The following is a 15,210-nucleotide window of genomic DNA, read 5'->3' on the forward strand; positions in this document are numbered from 1 at the left end:
AAAATGAGGAAGATGAAGATAGAGAGGAGGATGTTAAGGAGAAAACTGATAAAGATGATGAGGATCTACAAGAGGAAGAAGAAATGAAAGACATAGGTGAAGAAAGAAATGGAAAAGAGGTGGCGGAAAACAATGAGGAGTCATCTTGGGTGTCTCCACAACTGGCTGAGAGAGAGGTAGCGGCTACCCTCACTAGTCTTAGCACCCCCATCAAACAAAATTTCAAAAGACAGAGGCAAACCCCCTTATATTTTAGGACAAGGAAAAGCACAAGAATAATGCAGGGGAAACCCCAAACACAAACCAAAATTCCCATTGTGATTGAAGACTCACCTAAAAAAAGTTGAAAATGCCTTCCTCTAAGTCTCCTATCACCTATGTGAGAAGGCCTATGAATATATCAACCTCCCCCAAGGGAAAAGAAATCCTACAAGATACACAGTGGAAACTACAGGAAGCAGAAGTAGTCCTACAGGATACTCTGCCGAACCTACAAGAGACACAGAAATTGGAAAAGGAGGTAGGCTAACAACAAGGAACTAAAGAAGAGGACCCAGAGTCAAAATAACCTAGCCCCCATCCTAACCTTGACTCCTACTACAGGTTTATTGAAGGAGGCAGGATCATACCTCAAAAAGTTTATATTCCATTGTTCTTCGAGCTTGAGAAGGAGAGAGCCAGAACTCACCGATGGATGCAGATTGCCAAATCCAAGGGGGTGGAAGAAATTGGGCACGTGGAGGAGAATCTCAAGGAGATGGGAAATGAACTAAGTAGCTTGAGAGACAGAGAGGCCATAATGAAAAATAAACTAGAGACAGAAAATGCATGGTTGAGAGGAAAACTGCAAGAAAGAGAGAATGAATTGGCATGTATGGCTAGTCTCTCTTTGGAAGCAATCCAGTGTAGGATGCCAACTAAATCTTCTACACTATACCTTAAGGAATAGTGGCTATAGTTCCAGATCAAGACCCTAGCATAGAGAGGCACCATGCCATTTCAGGACAACAATCAGTTCATTGATCTTTTTTATCATAGCACACTAGAAGGTAGGGCCAAGATGTCTGAGTTTTATTTGTACAACATGGCCTTAACAGACATGAATGTATGGGACCCTAATTCCAAGCTAGGAGATTTAAAATTGATGGAATTGGCATCATGGATGAATCAAGGGTTGCAGAGATGAAGAAGATATTGGCAAGAGAGCAAACTGAACCTCTTATGATCAGAGCTGTAAAGTCAGATCCCATGGCTCTCATCAGTACCCATAACTTGATTGCAAATGATCCTTAGCTTGCACCTAGATATCTTGCTTCCCAAGAGAAAGCAATTTCAAATTTTTAGGACATGTTTAGGCTATTAGGAGATGATAGCATACATGCTTGCCTGAGGAGATGGAACACATTTCCATACAAATTAAAGATAAGAGAGTACCACTCTCCTTAAATATTGAGAGAAGCACTAAACATGACACCCATGTACAAGCAATCTATGCAAAGGTTGAAAGTCAATTGGATTGGCCTGAAACTTAGTCCACCACTACTCTTAGGAATGCTAGAAGGAAGGAAGGAAGAAGAAGAAAAGAGGTAGTGGGAGGAGGTAGAAAGGAAATAAGGCTTCTATGAACAAGAAGAGGAAACCACAACAGAGGCATGGGATGTCAAGGTGGCCACTAGAGCAATGAAGGATATGGATATTGATTGAATTGCTCAGAGGATGAGCAACACTTTCAGTAGGGGGTGATGATGAGACTCATCATTGGGTAATTGTATGGGCCTTAATTCACCTGCTAACTTAATCAAACCAACATTTCTCATAAATTATTACATGTTTTTTATTATATTTTGTTTATGAGATGAGTTAGAGTTGGATATTATGCCTAGTGGACTAATATGCATTGAATGCAGGATTGAAGGAGAAAATCAAGGAATTTTTGCAAATACTAAGGTTAAAACTCGAATGGGACAAGGGAGAGGGATTGTAGGAGGTAAATCCTCCTCATTTACTTATCCCCCATTCGAATATTCCTCCATCCATCACACCATCTCGGAGTGCAAGCAACCAAGCCATGAGGATTAGAAGGTAGCCAAGCAAGTGAGAGAAAAAGAGCTAGTTTATCTCGAGTTCGGGAGCTGAGCCTCCCTGATTTTAAGGAAGTCATTGGGGATTTTAGTTGTATAAGTAGAGAGGACTAGAGCCTCATTAGGATTTTAATTTATGTTGTAAAACTCTAAGCTATTTTCGAGCTCTAGACTTGTGAAAATTTTATTGATGTAATTTTCTATTTTCATAGTAAGAATGAGTTTTGTTTGAGCCAGTACTGAGTTAACTCAGAGGGTTGAAGCTCTTGGGTTAGGGCCAAACCCTAGCAGCCAAGGCTCCTCTTTCTTGTATATGTATGTTTAGTTTAGTTTCATAGCTTCATTGTTAATTTTCTTTTAGATGCATTTTCGTTGCAAGTAGTGTAGATTGGATCGGTTGTTTATTAGTTTTCTTCCATTTGTGCCCTACTTCAATAGCAGGTTAGCAGGGATAAAAGGAGCATCACAAGGTTATCAACGGGTGTTTCGGCCTCACTTCCTCCCTCTAGGATCATGACTTGAGGAAGGGACCCTTATGTAGCCCCAAAAACACAGATTTCTATTTCTTTTATAAGCTTTGGAGTTTGCTGTCTTTAAATTAGCATTTGGTCAGTTTTGCAAAGTAGGAATTCATTGTCATATTTTTCATCTTCATTTTTGCAGTAGATCTCATCCATGCTTTCATTCCTTTCAATAAATTTCCACATGCATAATGTAGGCAGTTAGTTCATTAATTATTCTTTTCTTGTTTATGAGAATGCTTCTTGTTTACATAGATTTTTGGAAAATATACATGTTTTATGTAGAGCAAGTGATTCAGGAGGAGACAAAGACTTCATAGCCAGTGACCACCTCCCACTCCATATACCATAGTCATTCCTTTTTTTCACCGTCACCTTCACTATTTTTCATTAGTTTTCATAGAAATTCCTCCAAGCTCATTGAGCAAATCCAACTATCTGCTATCTTTGTTGTTGACTTCTGAGTAATCCTAGACCTTCTCCCACTCCATTCCACCCATCAACTACCTTTCTTAAGCCTTCCATCACCTCCAACACCTCACATTTTTCTCTTGGTTGTATCCTATTGGTTTACAGGGAATCCTGTAAGTTTTTAGTACATCCTGTAGGTTTTCCTAAAATGGCATGTTTTGAGGAAAAATTGAGGGAAAACCTCTAGGAAGTCACGAAAAGCCTCCCAAGGGTTTCCCACACCATCCAACCATCTCTTAACCATTCCAGCCATACTCCAACATCCTTAATTCACCTGCCACATCACCAAAAGAAATTAGTTTGCATAGTTGATTTTGCATGAAAAGACAAAAAGAAAAAAATAGATTTATTTCAGTCCCTTTACTTGCACATTAGTGATGTTTGATGCTTATTAATTCCATGCTTAGATAGTATCATTTGGTTCATGATAATTTAGCATTATTGCAAAACATAGTTTCTTGGTAGTTGATTAGGAAATGGTGTGATTTAGCATTGAATTTTGGTCTTTTCCATTATTACAGTAGAGTAGCTCTCCCTTAGAGCAGATTTCCCTTTCTTCCATCAAGAAACCAAGCTTCTTCTAACTCCATAGAAGTCTGGCTTGAAAACCCTAGTGGTCTCGCACCAGCTGAACCGTGACAAAAGACAGATTCATCACTGTTACTTGTGTATACAACACTGTCACCTCTAAGTTTGTATGAACCCCAGGTTGATAAAGTAAAGTTGGTAGCTGATGAGTTGTAGCATTCATGTTGCAATACTAGCGCTCATCAATCTTGGTGAATTGAGATTAGTGATTTTCCTAGTTGACAAAGTATTGTGTATGCAGGTATATATGACAGAGGGTTGGTAGTCTTTTTATGTTTAATGTGCAAAGATCAGTGCTTTGAGTAGAGGTTTTGTATAACATAATTTTGTATTCAAGGATGGTTTTCTTATATGGATAGAGTTTTCCAACGAAATTAATGTATATGTTCAGTAGCATGTTGTGTTGAGATCCTAATTCTTGATCATAATAGAGTGAATTTATGTGAAGTTGGTTTTGATGTGGTCATGAGGTTAATGTGTATGCAATAGATAGTGGATCTTGACATGATGAAATTTCCTTGAATGAGTTTAAGAACAAAGTACATATGTACCCTAATATTTTATGTAGAGATCCATCTCTAGAATATTGTTGTGAATAACATGGTTATTTTACAGGGGTTGTTTACATGTCTTATTGAGATGCGTTAAGTTATTATGATTGAATTGTTGTGATTGAGTTGGAGATCAGTGTGTTGATGATTGTCAATGGAAAATGTGGTTTACATACAAAGGTTGTATTTGTTGCAAGGGTCTTGACATTGTGATGTATCTTTATATGCCTTGTATTTGTGATTGACCTCATATTATTGGTCTTTGAGAGCATGTTGATAGGATTTATGTTGCTGTACTAACAAAGATATAATATGTTTCTCGATATCTAAGTTTTATTGCCAAAGTGTTACTCATTATGCTAATTAATGTGCTACAAGAAATGATGATGAGTTATGGATTTGTTACAGTACTAATGTTGGTTTGCAGATATATTGAAGTCAAATTATTGATTAACATATTTGAGTGAAGTCAAATTGTTGCCTAGAGTGATAGAAGGTAGAGTCAAAGTCATGAAATTGTTGATGGCTAGATAATTTGAGTCATGTATGAATAATGTTGTTGATTTCCATAATTGTGATGTTCTTGGATTAGGGTTTGGATTTGATGTGTTGGATAAGAGAGATAGATTTTGTAATTACATGCTATTGATGGTTCATGGACATTTATTTTACAATGGGATTTCTTATGACTCGTATGGCCAAATACTTTGATTGATTCTCATATATGCAGCTATGGCTTTCCAATAGTTGATTTGGTTATTGTTGAGTAGAGGGCGTGATGTTATTAGGGTTTATGACAAGTTTACTATTGGATACACATGTTGAATAGAAGTGGAGTCTGATACAATGAATTCAATGATTGATTGATGATGTATGCAGTTATATATTAAGGACATAATTGTACTTGTTATATGAAAATAATTGATGAGAATAATGTTTATGTGGGTCCAGTTTGAAAATTGGATGAAACGTTGCCTGTAGAATTTTTGTTAGATTTATGTGGATCTAGTGTGAAATATTTTTAAACATGGTCCAAAAAGAATTATGAGGGTTGGAGCCTTCTGTGAGTGAGTGGTAGCTTCCTTTTTGTGGTGGCTGGTAAATTTGATCAAGGAGTGATAGCTTCCTTCCATTGGTTGTCGATAAATTTCATCAAGGAGTGGTGGCTTGCTTCCAATGGTAGTTGGAGAAACAAGAGGAGGCAGTAGACTCCAAATGGTAGGAGCCTACACACTGGTAAGCATCTGCATTAGTGCAATATGTAATAAGATATTTTATCTATAATAAGAGGAAGACGAACAATAACAATGGTGGTTTTTCGTAGTTGGGTTTTCTACCCAATATTTGATGTCCCTATGTGTTGATGTGTTCTTATGATTCACATGTCATTATGCTTAGATGTTGCTCCTGGTTTACTGCATATGCCTAGATCTATTGCATAATTTGTTGTTAAATTATGGTTTAGTTAACATTAAAAATAAAAGTATAAACTAAGTAAAAATTGGTCTAGCATGAAATATTAATTCACCTCCCCCCCCTCCTCAATATTTCTAATGCACAACTCACTCAAGTTATCAGAAAATTATTTCATTGCTTCAAAAAGAATTACTTTGGCCTGTGTTGTAGCACTACAACTACCCTCCAAATTTTTTCCTTATCCTGTTTTGGAGCCTCCCTACCAACCTTACACAACACTTTGTCTTGCTTCATCAAGTACTCAAGCTTCAGTGTTTTCCTCGCATAAATGCAACCTATCGGTCACAGTCGATCCATTCCCTTGATAAGCTGCTTACCTGGACTTGGTCCAGCTGTAGGCTAAGCAACTTTTGCTTGAAAATTGCAAATTTCTAGAGGGAAACCAGCCTTCACTCTAGGAATTACACAATCCTCTCTGACAGCCTATTGGGCTCTAGGATTGCACAATCCTTCCAGCCAACCCTCCCAGTAGGATTTGCGTAAATTTTACCAGCAATAGGTTGTTCATCCCAGGATTTCCGCAAATCTGGGCAGCACTCAGCTGCTCTTCCTAGAATTTCACAAACCTCCTCAACAGTCAGCCTAGCTCCAAGATAGGAATGTGCATTTTTCCTGAGAAGTTGAGGATTGACATGCATGAACAGTCTAGTTGACTGTTATGAAACTAGCTCACAAAAAGATAGAAAAGATAGATCAACGCCTTAGAATTTAGCCTCTTCGAGGGGCCAACCTCCTTTACATTACACAAATGAACAATTCTTGGATGATTCAATTGACGGAACCTCCTTTCTATATATAGGAGTCTAAGGGGTCACAATATAACCAAGTCGACCTAATAATAATAATATAAAGGCACAAAATAAAAATAGAGGGATTCTATGGGGCACAATAATAACAATATGGGGACAATAGGGGCACAACAATAACAATAAGGGATACAACGACAATAGTAATGGGGGAATCACTAGTATTATATGGACCTAACATGCCCCTCTCCTTCAAAAAAAGTGTTGTCCTCAACACTTGAGTAGTTTTGGATGCTTCTGTATAAAATTCTCATCCTCCCCTATGGAATCTTCAATGTGTAAGTTCTTCCACTTGATGAGATACCCTGAAATTTATCGATTTTGTAGTTGTCGAGTTCTTATTTCTTTGACTGCTTCAGGTTCCATTATGATTTTTCCTTCCTCATCAAGTTTTGGCAATATTGTTTGAATTGGAAGCTTGTCACCAATAACCTTCTTTAAGCATGTTACATGGAAAATTCGGTGCACTTGGGAAGCTGTAGGAAGCTCCAATTTGTATGTCATAGTACCTATCTTTTGCAATACCTTGTACGGACCATAATACTTTGGTGATAATTTATTATCCTTCTTAGCTTGCTTGAGGGAAATTTGTTTATATGGTTGTAGCCATAGTAATACCCAATCACCTACATCAAAAATTCTTTCACTATGATGTTGATCTGCCTGTTGTTTCATTCTATTCTGCACCAAGGTGAGGTTATCCTTTAAGAGTTGGAGAACTTGTTGCTAATGCTCGATGTGATCTTCCACTGCTCGAACCTTAGAAAATTCTCTTAAATATGATGTGATGGATGGTGGATGATATCCATAAAGTGCCATAAATGGGGTCATTTTTGTTGCAGTACAGAAGGAAGTGTTATACCACCATTCAACCAGAGGCAACCATTTGACCCATTGTGTCTGTTTATCAGATACAAAGCAATGAAGGTATCCTTCCAAAAATTTGTTTACTATCTCAATTTGCCCATCATATTGAGGATGATAAGATGAGCTATGAGCTAAATGAGTACCAAGACAAGAAAATAATTCTGTCCAAAAATTTCCAGTGAAAATGGGATCTCTATCACTTACAATAATCATTGGGTTTCCATGTAGCTTTTTAATTGTTTCCATAAATGCAGTAGAAACTGTACTCACTTTAAATGGATGAGATAATGCAAAAAATTGATGGTAAGTCTATCAACTACCATAAAACTCTTTCCTTCAGACTTGGGTAAACCCGTGATAAAATCCATTAAAACCTCCTCCCAACGTTAGCTTGGAATGGATAAAGGTTGTAATAGTCCTGGGGTCTTAATTGTCTCATCTTTATTTTGTTCGCAAACCAAAAATTCCACCACAAACTTTTGAATATTTGATTTAAGTCTATCCCAAAAAAAATCCTTCTTAACCCTGTGGTAGGTTTTTAGAAATCCTGAGTGCCCTCCTAAGGGAGAGGTGTGCAATTCCCTAAGAATCTTTTGTTTGAGTTGGGAATTATTACATAGGTGTAACTGATCCTTGTACCATAATGAATCATTTTTCCAGCTAAATGTATCTTATGTACTGGGATCTTGTTGTATCTTTTGAATGAGTGCCCACACTTCCTCATCATTCTTCCATTCATCCCTTGCTTCGTTTATCCAATCTGGTTGGATAATAGAAATGGTGCAAATAAATTCTTCCACATCCTCATCCTTTCTTGAGAGTGCATATGCCACAACATTTTTCTTCCCTTTTTTGTAGATGATTTCAAAGTCATAACCCAACATCTTTGTGACCCATTTTTGCTGCTCTTCGAAAGATAATCTTTGTTCTAAAAAGTATTTAAGACTATCATGATCTGTTTTTACATTGAATTGTCTTCCCATTAGGTAGGGTCGCCATTTCTTAAGTGCATGTAGTATTGCCAACATTTCCTTCTCATAAATAGCTTTGTATAAATATTTTCCTTTGATTGGACGACTTTTGAAAGAAATGGGTCTTTCTTATTGCATTAAAATAACACCAATTCCATTTCCTAAGGCATCACATTCCACAATAAGCGTTTTTGTGAAGTTCGGTGTAGCTAAGACTGGTGTTTGGCACATTGCCTCTTTAAGATGTTCAAAGGCCTTCATTGCTTATGGAGTCCATGAAAATGCATCATTCTTTAATAACGTTGTTAGAGGTGCTTCTATTCTCCCATAATTATTAACAAACTTGTGATAATACCCTGTCAACCCGAGAAATCCTTGTAGATGCTTTATGGATGTGGGGATTTTCCATTCCTTAATGGTTTTAATTTTTCTAGGGTCTACCTTAGCACCTTCATGAGATACAATATGACCCAGATATTCCACCTCTTGTACTCCAAAGAAACATTTGGATATTTTTGCATATAATTGTTTATCCTCCAATAGTTTGAGCAACATGTCAACATGTTGGACATGATCCTTCCAAGACTTGATGTGGATTAGTATATCATCAAAAAATACTAACGCAAATTTTCCAAGGAAGGGTTTGAAAATGGAATTTATTAAACCTTGAAATGTAGAAGGTGCATTAGTAATTCCAAAAGGCATGACCAAAAATTCATAATGACCCTCATGAGTTCTAAATGCTATTTTTGGAATGTCTTTAGTCATCTTTCTGATTTGATGATGTCCTGAACGAAAATCCAACTTGGTCAAGTAAATTGATCCATGAAATTCATCAAATAATTCATCAATGTCAGGAATGGGAAATTTATCTTTAATAGTGAGCTTGTTGAGCTCCCTATAATCTGGACACATGCACCATGTTCCATCCTTCTTGTGAACCAATACTACTGGAGCAGAGAAAGAACTTGACTAGGTTGAATTATACCAGCCTCTAGCATTTCTACAACCATACGTTCAATTTGACTCTTTTGGACATAGGGATATATGTAAGGCTTGATGTTTGGAGGAACACTTCCTGGAATCAAATTAATAGCAAGAGAATGATCATGAATAGTTGGGAGGCCTTTGGGCATCTCAAATACCTTGGAATGATTGTCCAAGACTTTTTGGATATCTAGAGAAACTGATGATTTCGATGTGGGAACCTCTAGTGAACATAATTGTGCAATTATGCCTCGTTGTTCTTTCTTTAGAAGCTTTGTCATTTCGTTAGAGCTAATTATCTTTCCTGGTTTCTCTGCAATACCCCTTAATTCAACTTCCTTTCCTTCTAAAGAGAATTTCATGAAATGTTCTTGAAAATTAAAAGCTATTGTACCTAAGGATTGTATCCATTAGACTCCTAGTACAACATCAGCACCACCCATTGGAATGAAATGCATTGGGCTATTCAATACATATTCTCCCATGGATAGCATGATATTATGGCACATTGGTGTGAAATTTATGGTTCGTCCACTTGCAACCATCACTTGACACTCTGGTGCTGGATATAGGAATAAATTCAATTCCTTGGCTATCTTACAATGAATAAAATTATGGGTACTTCCCGAATCAATCAACAGTATTAACTTTTTCTTCTTGATATGCCCTTCTATCTTGATAGTTTGAGGAGTGGTAATTCCAGCCAATGCATTACAAGATATGGTTGGATTCATTTCTTATTTTCCCAGGGTTTTTTCCTATTGTATATCCTCTTCTTTTGACGTTTCTTGTTCCTTTTCTTCCTCCTCTTCACAATCTATGTAAAATAATTTCTTATCAGCACACTTATGACCTTTAGTGTATTTTCTATCACAACTATAACAAAGCCCTTTTTATCTGTTGTGGTGTCAACCTTGTAGGTTGTGGATGGCTAGGGGAAGCAAAACTTCCATCTTTATGATTGTGAGTGGTAGGCTTCCTTGTTGCCATAATTTTGCTTTTCATTTTTCTTGCCAACTTGAATGCCTTCTCCAATGAATCTGGTTCCCAAAGTCAAACCTCATGTTGGATGTTATATTTTAAAGTCCCTATGAACACATCAATCCTATTCTCCTCTAGAATATCTTTTCAATTTTTGGAAGTACTCAATGTGCTCCATCATTGAACCCTTTTGTTTGAGATTTATCAATTGGCTAAAAAAGGTTTTACTTTTTGTATCCTCATAATGTGCTATCATTTCATCTGTAAAAATAGCCCAAGCGACAATTTTTTTACGAGAGAAAAGCCATCAATACCATACAAACTAATTTGGTTCCAAATATAAAGTTGCAATGCATACCTTTTGTGTGTTTTGCACATTATGGAGATCGAAAAATTGCTCCATTTGTAGTATCCATGTTCCAGGATCCTTGCCATCAAAATTCCTCATATCGAACTTTGGAACATGGTGGTTCTTTGATCCAACGTTAGAGTCTATGAAATCATGATTAACATTTATTTTGTTCTCATCATGAGTTTCCTTTACTACACTTTTGTCATTAGTAAACATTTCTTGTAGAAACTTTGTCAAATATGTCTTGAAATATTCCATGCCTTTCTTTAAATCATCCATATTAGCTTCCACGCCATCCATCTTAGCTTCTACGTCTTTCTTTAAACCATGCATCTTATTTTCTGTTACTTTTTGTTGCACTTGGTCTCATAATTTTGATATATCATGTTCCATTTCTTCCTCTTCTTCATGAGTCATGCTAGAGCTTTCAAGTTTCTTACTAGGTGTTTCAATTTTCTTTCTTTGAGTCATCAATTATCGATAATAATGCTTCACTATGCCCTTTGAATTTCTTCAAACTAACTTTTCAAACCAAGCTTATGATTTTTTTTTTTTTAAATTACACACCTTTTTTCACTTTGTAGGAGCTCGATATGGAATCTGATGTATCTCTGCAATTTTGGATCTCCCAAGTCTAAAATTTCTTTTTGTAGTAACCCTTTGACTAATATTTATAACACTTCAACTCTGATCACGATTGGATTCTCCAATGAAGAGTTATGCCAAATCTCCCACGATGACCTGAGTATAGACTAGTTCAGTAGAGCGAACTTGTACGACATTTCGTAGGTCACTATTTCAACCTTAGGTTCTCAAAATGATACCCAAAAAAAAGTACAGTCCATCCTCTTTCTGTAACTTCTTAAGAAAATTCAATCTGATGCTCAGAGCAAAAGCTATGACGATTTTCCAAAGGTGACCTGGTTGGAATGTAATTCGTGGGTCTACAAAAACCCTAGCTTCCTCAGATTATATCTTCGAAAATATAGCGAGACAGGATCTGAAATTTGGAACCAAGTTTCCGACTGATTTAATCTCAAATGGTTTTTTTTTAGCTTCTGAACCTTCATAGCGAAAGAGTTATAGCGAAAATTCCACGATGACCTGTTTTAGATGAAATTCTGGAGCTTGCAAAAACCCTAACTTCCTGAGATCTTATCTCCAAAAATATAGCGAGACAAAATCTAAAAATTGGACCCAAGGTTCAGAGAGATTTATTCTCAAATGGGTTTTTGTTTTAGGATCTGAAACATCGTATAAAAACAGTTATGGCGAAACTTCCATGATGACCCATTTGGAGCAGTGAAACCCTAGAATCCAAAGCTCTGATACCAAATGTTATGAAAATAGCTCACAGAAAGATAGAAAAGATAGATAAAAACCTTATAATTCAGCCTCTTCAAAGGGGAAACCTCCTTTGCATTACACAAATAAACAATTCTTGGATGATTCAAATGAAAAAACCTCCTTTCTATATATAGGAGTCTAAGGGGTCACAATATAACCAAGTCAACCTAACAATAATAATATAAAGGCACAAAAATAACAATAGAGGGATTCTATAGGGCACAATAATAAAAATATGGGGACAATAGGGGCACACCAATAACAGTAAGGGATACAATGACAATAGTAATGGGGGAATCACTCGTATTATAGGGATCTAACATTGACTAGTTCCACCCGGGATGGAGGAAACTTGACTTGCATGCATGCATGACTTAATCTTCCCAGAATAACAAGAGACAACATGCAAAAGGCATCCCATGATTCAGGAATCTATTTTTAGCAGCCGAGGGTTACATGAAAAGTTATTTTAGAAGTTTCCCTCCAAGTGTTGCTTTTTCCTAGATTTGTGGCATGCACGTCATGAGACCAAACTTATTTATTCGACGCATTAGAGCACATTCATTCACATTGATATTGGAGCTCTAGCATCCCAAAACACATCCAGGACTCTTCAACACATCTGGCTCAGCTATTCATAGTAAGTGGCCTCAACTTGTATTTTTCAACATTTGTGTCACTTTTTGTGTATTCGCTTGTGAGAGTGTTGTTTGCTTGATTTCTTTGAACGCCTGCTATCCTTTACATATATTCTAGCTTTTCCTAGCTCTATTTCAGTTTCCATTGCTACCTCACTGTTGTCACATGCGTGAAACTGTTTTGCACAGACATTCGCCCAACTAGCAAACTGCCTCACCCATATGCATGTTGATCTATCTGCTAATTATTTCATTCATGTTTTGCATGCACTTTTAATCACTTCTGCTATCACTAATTGTCGCCATGTATTTCGTTGTCTTACTGGCTTTCAGTTGCCCGTCGGTGAGTCGGGCCAACCTTGGCCCGGGCTCTGCCTTCACCAAGGCTACATCACATAATCTAGGGAAGGAAGGCTCACTTTCCTCTCCAAATTTGTAAATTCTTGACTAGCACTGGCCTCCAGGACTATTTTGAGCATTTCTGGAGGACAATGGCTGCTTGGCTGAAAAATTTGTGCAAATTTGTCCCTGGGTCAGCAGTCCTTCCCAGCTTGAATTACACATTGTGCAATCCCAGCAGCCAACTGCCTGACTAGATTGCGTATTTCGTAGATCTAGCAACCATTCCAGCCTCCCAGACAACCCAAACTGCCTTTTGCGTAGTTCTAGTAGCCAGTCACCGAACCTTCAAGTGAAATTTGTGCAATCTTGCTCATCAGTTCCCCAAGTATGTGTTGTGTCCTCCCCAGATTTTCTTTGTTTTCACTGACATATTTCTTGCCATGCATGTTTCTTGTTTCTAGATCTTTTAGGTGTTCATCTATCTCAATGGCTTCCAATAGGATAGGATCTTAGGACACTGATGATATTGCAGCTAGAGCAGTAGTTGAGGAGGTGTCGTCTAATTTGTCGATCTATGAAGATATGAAGTTGTATCTAGACAAGGACATCAAACTGAAGTGGCAAGAGGTGAATGAGACATTTGCAGGTACTTTTTGGGAAGACCTTCGGGTGTACGTGAACATTCATAATTCATCTTGTACCAGATTGCATGCAGATACCCTGCGTTCCAATGCGTGGAAGTGATTCACTGGATCGTTTCTCACACTGACCCCGAGATGATGACCTTGAGCAATGTCAGTGGGACAAAGCTTGCAACCTTTTGGGCACGAGATTATGATGAGATCTATTAGATGAATAATCCCATGACTGTCATGACTCCTCCATTCAGCTTGCCCAGCAACAAAGTTCACTCTAGAGACATTTTGAAGGATTGGGTAAAGGATCCAGCTCGCTTCAAGATGACACCCAACCAAATCTACAAGACAAAGATATTGAGGAAGGCATACCAATACTTGTTCATATTTGCATGTTGATTGAGTGGCCAAGCAATCACTAGGACCTACCCTTAGAGTTGGGTGATCGCGTTGGACCAACTGGCTAGAGAAAGAAGACCAAGCAAGTGGTCCAACATACTGGCTCACCAGCTGAAGGAACAAATCACGAAGGCTCGAAAGTCACCTGATGTTATGTATGCAGATATTTACATGTCCGCTTACATTCTAGATGCAGTCTGTGCCCGACATGAGTTCCCGGACTTGGAGTGGCATGGTCACTGACGGAGACTATTATGAACATGTATTTCAAGCTGTTGTCTGAATGCAGCTTCAGAGGAGTGATCATGAAATTTCCTAACCATTTTGTCACCCAGTATATAGGTTGATATTCAAATAGGATCCACCCTACATGTCAAAGGAGGCAATGAAGGCATTGCTAGGAATTGCAAATTGGTATGCCTCACCATCTCGCACATTCATCTGAGTGTTTAGTGCAGAGAAGTCTTTGCATGTTGTGCCAAAGTTCGCCTTGGAGGTGCTTGTCATGCAGGAAGTAGCATACCACATCTTAGTAGGATTATAGACTACAGTGGAAGAAGAAGGCACCTTGGCCCGCTCTTCGTTGCAGATTTGGTTATATGAGATCCAGAGTATCAAGCAAGCGGATATTGAAGTAGAATAAATGAGTAAGTATCCTTTCGACCTCCGAAGCTTCAACCCATATGACCCACATTGCATTGTGAAGGAGCACTGTGTGAGAGTTCAATTCAATTAGATCCATGGGGCATGTCATTAGGTAGACGAGGATTCATGGAGATACTATTATAATTCCCCCAGACCCAATGAACAGGTCGACTTCGCCATAGAGTGGTTAGCAAAGTAGCATGAAGTAGCATCATGGAAAGCACCAACAATAGAAAGAGTAATAGTAGTAATAGAGGTAGCAGAGCTAAGAATACCTATGCGTGACAAAGGGAAGAGGAATATTGTCGACTGCATGGAGGAAGAGAAAATTTGTAAGTTTTGAGCATATCCACTTGTGGAACAAGAAGCTATGGATATTCAGGTGAAGAGGCAGCAACACGACAAGCGAATCATGCGAAAGTAGAAGGATAAGAAGAGAATGGAAGAAGGAGAGAAGGAGTTGCATGAGTTGAGGGAGAAACTCCAGAAAGAACAAGAGCTGCACTAACAGGAGCAGGAAGATAGCCATAGCAGATTCAGCAAGGGGTGCAT

This window comes from Pinus tabuliformis, chromosome 6 (genome assembly GCF_031772625.1).
Source record: "Pinus tabuliformis cultivar Carrire ecotype Pingquan chromosome 6, CPIR1, whole genome shotgun sequence".
Taxonomy (NCBI): Eukaryota; Viridiplantae; Streptophyta; class Pinopsida; order Pinales; family Pinaceae; genus Pinus; species Pinus tabuliformis.